The sequence below is a fragment of the Palaemon carinicauda genome, chromosome 9 (genome assembly GCF_036898095.1).
Source record: "Palaemon carinicauda isolate YSFRI2023 chromosome 9, ASM3689809v2, whole genome shotgun sequence".
In the NCBI taxonomy this organism is placed as follows: Eukaryota; Metazoa; Arthropoda; class Malacostraca; order Decapoda; family Palaemonidae; genus Palaemon; species Palaemon carinicauda.
The window spans coordinates 132411069-132417695 of record NC_090733.1 but is presented as its reverse complement, the minus strand read 5'-3'; positions in this window follow the sequence as shown (position 1 = coordinate 132417695).

Genomic DNA, 6627 nt, shown 5'->3' with positions numbered 1-6627 from the left:
TCCCATTTTTTCCAGCTCCCCTTTTTTCCAGCTTCCCTTTTTTCCAGCTCCCCTTTTTTCCAGCTTCCCTTTTTTCCAGCTTCCCTTTTTTCCAGCTCCCCTTTTTTCCAGCTTCCCTTTTTTCCAGCTTCCCTTTTTTCCAGCTCCCCTTTTTTCCAGCTTCCCTTTTTTCCAGCTTCCCTTTTTTCCAGCTCCCCTTTTTTCCAGCTTCCCTTTTTTCCAGCTCCCCTTTTTTCCAGCTTCCCTTTTTTCCAGCTTCCCTTTTTTCCAGCTCCCCTTTTTTCCAGCTTCCCTTTTTTCCAGCTTCCCTTTTTTCCAGCTCCCCTTTTTTCCAGCTTCCCTTTTTTCCAGCTTCCCTTTTTTCCAGCTTCCCTTTTTTCCAGCTCCCCTTTTTTCCAGCTTCCCTTTTTTCCAGCTTCCCTTTTTTCCAGCTTCCCTTTTTTCCAGCTCCCCTTTTTTCCAGCTTCCCTTTTTTCCAGCTTCCCTTTTTTCCAGCTCCCCTTTTTTCCAGCTTCCCTTTTTTCCAGCTTCCCTTTTTTCCAGCTCCCCTTTTTTCCAGCTTCCCCTTTTTTCCAGCTTCCCTTTTTTCCAGCTCCCCTTTTTTCCAGCTTCCCTTTTTTCCAGCTCCCCTTTTTTCCAGCTTCCCTTTTTTCCAGCTCCCCTTTTTTCCAGCTTCCCTTTTTTCCAGCTTCCCTTTTTTCCAGCTCCCCTTTTTTCCAGCTTCCCTTTTTTCCAGCTTCCCTTTTTTCCAGCTCCCCTTTTTTCCAGCTTCCCTTTTTTCCAGCTTCCCTTTTTTCCAGCTCCCCTTTTTTCCAGCTCCCCTTTTTTCCAGCTTCCCTTTTTTCCAGCTTCCCTTTTTTCCAGCTCCCCTTTTTTCCAGCTTCCCTTTTTTCCAGCTCCCCTTTTTTCCAGCTCCCCTTTTTTCCAGCTCCCCTTTTTTCCAGCTCCCCTTTTTTCCAGCTCCCCTTTTTTCCAGCTTCCCTTTTTTCCAGCTCCCCTTTTTTCCAGCTCCCCTTTTTTCCAGCTTCCCTTTTTTCCAGCTCCCCTTTTTTCCAGCTCCCCTTTTTCCAGCTTCCCTTTTTTCCAGCTTCCCTTTTTTCCAGCTTCCCTTTTTTCCAGCTCCCCTTTTTTCCAGCTTCCCTTTTTTCCAGCTTCCCTTTTTTCCAGCTCCCCTTTTTTCCAGCTTCCCTTTTTTCCAGCTTCCCTTTTTTCCAGCTCCCCTTTTTTCCAGCTTCCCTTTTTTCCAGCTTCCCTTTTTTCCAGCTCCCCTTTTTTCCAGCTTCCCTTTTTTCCAGCTCCCCTTTTTTCCAGCTTCCCTTTTTTCCAGCTTCCCTTTTTTCCAGCTCCCCTTTTTTCCAGCTTCCCTTTTTTCCAGCTTCCCTTTTTTCCAGCTCCCCTTTTTTCCAGCTTCCCTTTTTTCCAGCTTCCCTTTTTTCCAGCTCCCCTTTTTTCCAGCTTCCCTTTTTTCCAGCTTCCCTTTTTTCCAGCTCCCCTTTTTTCCAGCTCCCTTTTTTCCAGCTTCCCTTTTTTCCAGCTTCCCTTTTTTCCAGCTTCCCTTTTTTCCAGCTCCCCTTTTTTCCAGCTCCCTTTTTTCCAGCTTCCCCTTTTTTCCAGCTTCCCTTTTTTCCAGCTTCCCTTTTTTCCAGCTCCCTTTTTTCCAGCTCCCTTTTTTCCAGCTTCCCTTTTTTCCAGCTCCCCTTTTTTCCAGCTTCCCTTTTTTCCAGCTTCCCTTTTTTCCAGCTCCCCTTTTTTCCAGCTCCCTTTTTTTCCAGCTCCCCTTTTTTCCAGCTCCCCTTTTTTCCAGCTCCCTTTTTTCCAGCTTCCCTTTTTTCCAGCTCCCCTTTTTTCCAGCTCCCTTTTTTCCAGCTCCCTTTTTTCCAGCTCCCTTTTTTCCAGCTCCCCTTTTTTCCAGCTCCCTTTTTTCCAGCTCCCTTTTTTCCAGCTTCCCTTTTTTCCAGCTTCCCTTTTTTCCAGCTCCCCTTTTTTCCAGCTCCCCTTTTTTCCAGCTCCCCTTTTTTCCAGCTTCCCTTTTTTCCAGCTCCCCTTTTTTCCAGCTCCCCTTTTTTTCCAGCTTCCCTTTTTTCCAGCTCCCCTTTTTTCCAGCTCCCCTTTTTTCCAGCTCCCCTTTTTTCCAGCTCCCCTTTTTTCCAGCTTCCCTTTTTTCCAGCTTCCCTTTTTTCCAGCTCCCCTTTTTTCCAGCTTCCCTTTTTTCCAGCTTCCCTTTTTTCCAGCTCCCCTTTTTTCCAGCTTCCCTTTTTTCCAGCTCCCCTTTTTTCCAGCTCCCCTTTTTTCCAGCTTCCCTTTTTTCCAGCTCCCCTTTTTTCCAGCTCCCCTTTTTTCCAGCTCCCCTTTTTTCCAGCTTCCCTTTTTTCCAGCTCCCCTTTTTTCCAGCTCCCTTTTTTCCAGCTTCCCTTTTTTCCAGCTCCCCTTTTTTCCAGCTCCCCTTTTTTCCAGCTCCCCTTTTTTCCAGCTCCCCTTTTTTCCAGCTCCCCTTTTTTCCAGCTTCCCTTTTTTCCAGCTCCCCTTTTTTCCAGCTCCCCTTTTTTCCAGCTCCCCTTTTTTCCAGCTTCCCTTTTTTCCAGCTTCCCTTTTTTCCAGCTCCCCTTTTTTCCAGCTCCCCTTTTTTCCAGCTTCCCTTTTTTCCAGCTCCCCTTTTTTCCAGCTCCCCTTTTTTCCAGCTCCCCTTTTTTCCAGCTCCCCTTTTTTCCAGCTCCCTTTTTTCCAGCTCCCCTTTTTTCCAGCTCCCCTTTTTTCCAGCTCCCCTTTTTACCAGCTCCCCTTTTTTCCAGCTCCCCTTTTTTCCAGCTCCCCTTTTTTCCAGCTCCCCTTTTTTCCAGCTCCCCTTTTTTCCAGCTCCCCTTTTTTCCAGCTCCCCTTTTTTCCAGCTCCCCTTTTTTCCAGCTCCCCTTTTTTCCAGCTCCCCTTTTTTCCAGCTCCCCTTTTTTCCAGCTCCCCTTTTTTCCAGCTCCCCTTTTTTCCAGCTCCCCTTTTTTCCAGCTCCCCTTTTTTCCAGCTCCCCTTTTTTCCAGCTCCCCTTTTTTCCAGCTCCCCTTTTTTCCAGCTCCCCTTTTTTCCAGCTCCCCTTTTTTCCAGCTCCCCTTTTTTCCAGCTCCCCTTTTTTCCAGCTCCCCTTTTTTCCAGCTCCCCTTTTTTCCAGCTCCCCTTTTTTCCAGCTCCCCTTTTTTCCAGCTCCCCTTTTTTCCAGCTCCCCTTTTTTCCAGCTCCCCTTTTTTCCAGCTCCCCTTTTTTCCAGCTCCCCTTTTTTCCAGCTTCCCCTTTTTTCCAGCTCCCCTTTTTTCCAGCTCCCCTTTTTTCCAGCTCCCCTTTTTTCCAGCTCCCCTTTTTTCCAGCTCCCCTTTTTTCCAGCTCCCCTTTTTTCCAGCTCCCCTTTTTTCCAGCTCCCCTTTTTTCCAGCTCCCCTTTTTTCCAGCTCCCCTTTTTTCCAGCTTCCCTTTTTTCCAGCTCCCCTTTTTTCCAGCTCCCCTTTTTTCCAGCTCCCCTTTTTTCCAGCTCCCCTTTTTTCCAGCTCCCCTTTTTTCCAGCTCCCCTTTTTTCCAGCTCCCCTTTTTTCCAGCTTCCCTTTTTTCCAGCTCCCCTTTTTTCCAGCTTCCCCTTTTTTCCAGCTCCCTTTTTTCCAGCTCCCCTTTTTTCCAGCTCCCTTTTTTCCAGCTCCCCTTTTTTCCAGCTCCCCTTTTTTCCAGCTCCCTTTTTTCCAGCTTCCCTTTTTTCCAGCTTCCCTTTTTTCCAGCTTCCCTTTTTTCCAGCTTCCCTTTTTTCCAGCTTCCCTTTTTTCCAGCTCCCCTTTTTTCCAGCTTCCCTTTTTTCCAGCTCCCCTTTTTTCCAGCTTCCCTTTTTTCCAGCTCCCCTTTTTTCCAGCTCCCCTTTTTTCCAGCTCCCCTTTTTTCCAGCTCCCTTTTTTCCAGCTCCCTTTTTTCCAGCTTCCCTTTTTTCCAGCTTCCCTTTTTTCCAGCTCCCCTTTTTTCCAGCTTCCCTTTTTTCCAGCTCCCCTTTTTTCCAGCTTCCCTTTTTTCCAGCTCCCCTTTTTTCCAGCTTCCCCTTTTTTCCAGCTCCCCTTTTTTCCAGCTTCCCTTTTTTCCAGCTCCCCTTTTTTCCAGCTCCCTTTTTTCCAGCTTCCCTTTTTTCCAGCTCCCCTTTTTTCCAGCTTCCCTTTTTTCCAGCTCCCCTTTTTTCCAGCTTCCCTTTTTTCCAGCTCCCCTTTTTTCCAGCTCCCTTTTTTCCAGCTTCCCCTTTTTTCCAGCTCCCCTTTTTTCCAGCTTCCCTTTTTTCCAGCTCCCCTTTTTTCCAGCTTCCCTTTTTTCCAGCTCCCCTTTTTTCCAGCTCCCTTTTTTCCAGCTCCCCTTTTTTCCAGCTCCCCTTTTTTCCAGCTTCCCTTTTTTCCAGCTCCCCTTTTTTCCAGCTCCCTTTTTTCCAGCTCCCCTTTTTTCCAGCTCCCCTTTTTTCCAGCTTCCCTTTTTTCCAGCTCCCCTTTTTTCCAGCTTCCCTTTTTTCCAGCTTCCCCTTTTTTCCAGCTCCCCTTTTTTCCAGCTCCCTTTTTTCCAGCTCCCCTTTTTTCCAGCTTCCCTTTTTTCCAGCTCCCCTTTTTTCCAGCTTCCCTTTTTTCCAGCTCCCCTTTTTTCCAGCTCCCCTTTTTTCCAGCTTCCCTTTTTTCCAGCTCCCCTTTTTTCCAGCTCCCCTTTTTTCCAGCTCCCCTTTTTTCCAGCTCCCCTTTTTTCCAGCTCCCTTTTTTCCAGCTCCCCTTTTTTCCAGCTTCCCTTTTTTCCAGCTCCCCTTTTTTCCAGCTCCCCTTTTTTCCAGCTTCCCTTTTTTCCAGCTCCCCTTTTTTCCAGCTTCCCTTTTTTCCAGCTCCCCTTTTTTCCAGCTTCCCTTTTTTCCAGCTCCCCTTTTTTCCAGCTTCCCTTTTTTCCAGCTCCCCTTTTTTCCAGCTTCCCCTTTTTTCCAGCTCCCCTTTTTTCCAGCTCCCTTTTTTCCAGCTTCCCTTTTTTCCAGCTCCCTTTTTTCCAGCTTCCCTTTTTTCCAGCTCCCCTTTTTTCCAGCTTCCCTTTTTTCCAGCTCCCCTTTTTTCCAGCTTCCCTTTTTTCCAGCTCCCCTTTTTTCCAGCTTCCCTTTTTTCCAGCTCCCCTTTTTTCCAGCTCCCCTTTTTTCCAGCTTCCCCTTTTTTCCAGCTCCCCTTTTTTCCAGCTTCCCTTTTTTCCAGCTCCCCTTTTTTCCAGCTTCCCTTTTTTCCAGCTCCCTTTTTTCCAGCTTCCCTTTTTTCCAGCTCCCCTTTTTTCCAGCTTCCCCTTTTTTCCAGCTCCCCTTTTTTCCAGCTCCCCTTTTTTCCAGCTTCCCCTTTTTTCCAGCTCCCCTTTTTTCCAGCTCCCCTTTTTTCCAGCTTCCCTTTTTTCCAGCTCCCCTTTTTTCCAGCTTCCCTTTTTTCCAGCTCCCCTTTTTTCCAGCTCCCCTTTTTTCCAGCTCCCCTTTTTTCCAGCTCCCCTTTTTTCCAGCTCCCCTTTTTTCCAGCTCCCCTTTTTTCCAGCTCCCCTTTTTTCCAGCTTCCCTTTTTTCCAGCTCCCCTTTTTTCCAGCTCCCCTTTTTTCCAGCTCCCCTTTTTTCCAGCTCCCCTTTTTTCCAGCTTCCCCTTTTTTCCAGCTCCCCTTTTTTCCAGCTCCCCTTTTTTCCAGCTCCCCTTTTTCCAGCTCCCTTTTTTCCAGCTCCCCTTTTTTCCAGCTCCCCTTTTTTCCAGCTCCCCTTTTTTCCAGCTCCCCTTTTTTCCAGCTCCCTTTTTTCCAGCTCCCCTTTTTTCCAGCTCCCCTTTTTTCCAGCTCCCCTTTTTTCCAGCTCCCCTTTTTTCCAGCTCCCCTTTTTTCCAGCTCCCCTTTTTTCCAGCTCCCCTTTTTTCCAGCTCCCCTTTTTTCCAGCTCCCCTTTTTTCCAGCTTCCCTTTTTTCCAGCTCCCCTTTTTTCCAGCTCCCCTTTTTTCCAGCTCCCCTTTTTTCCAGCTCCCCTTTTTTCCAGCTCCCCTTTTTTCCAGCTCCCCTTTTTTCCAGCTTCCCCTTTTTTCCAGCTCCCCTTTTTTCCAGCTCCCCTTTTTTCCAGCTCCCCTTTTTTCCAGCTCCCTTTTTTCCAGCTCCCCTTTTTTCCAGCTCCCCTTTTTTCCAGCTCCCCTTTTTTCCAGCTTCCCCTTTTTTCCAGCTCCCCTTTTTTCCAGCTCCCCTTTTTTCCAGCTCCCCTTTTTTCCAGCTTCCCTTTTTTCCAGCTCCCTTTTTTTCCAGCTCCCCTTTTTTCCAGCTTCCCCTTTTTTCCAGCTCCCCTTTTTTCCAGCTCCCCTTTTTTCCAGCTCCCCTTTTTTCCAGCTCCCCTTTTTTCCAGCTTCCCTTTTTTCCAGCTCCCCTTTTTTCCAGCTCCCCTTTTTTCCAGCTCCCCTTTTTTCCAGCTTCCCCTTTTTTCCAGCTCCCCTTTTTTCCAGCTCCCCTTTTTTCCAGCTTCCCTTTTTTCCAGCTTCCCCTTTTTTCCAGCTCCCCTTTTTTCCAGCTCCCCTTTTTTCCAGCTCCCCTTTTTTCCAGCTTCCCTTTTTTCCAGCTTCCCCTTTTTTCCAGCTCCCTTTTTTCCAGCTCCCCTTTTTTCCAGC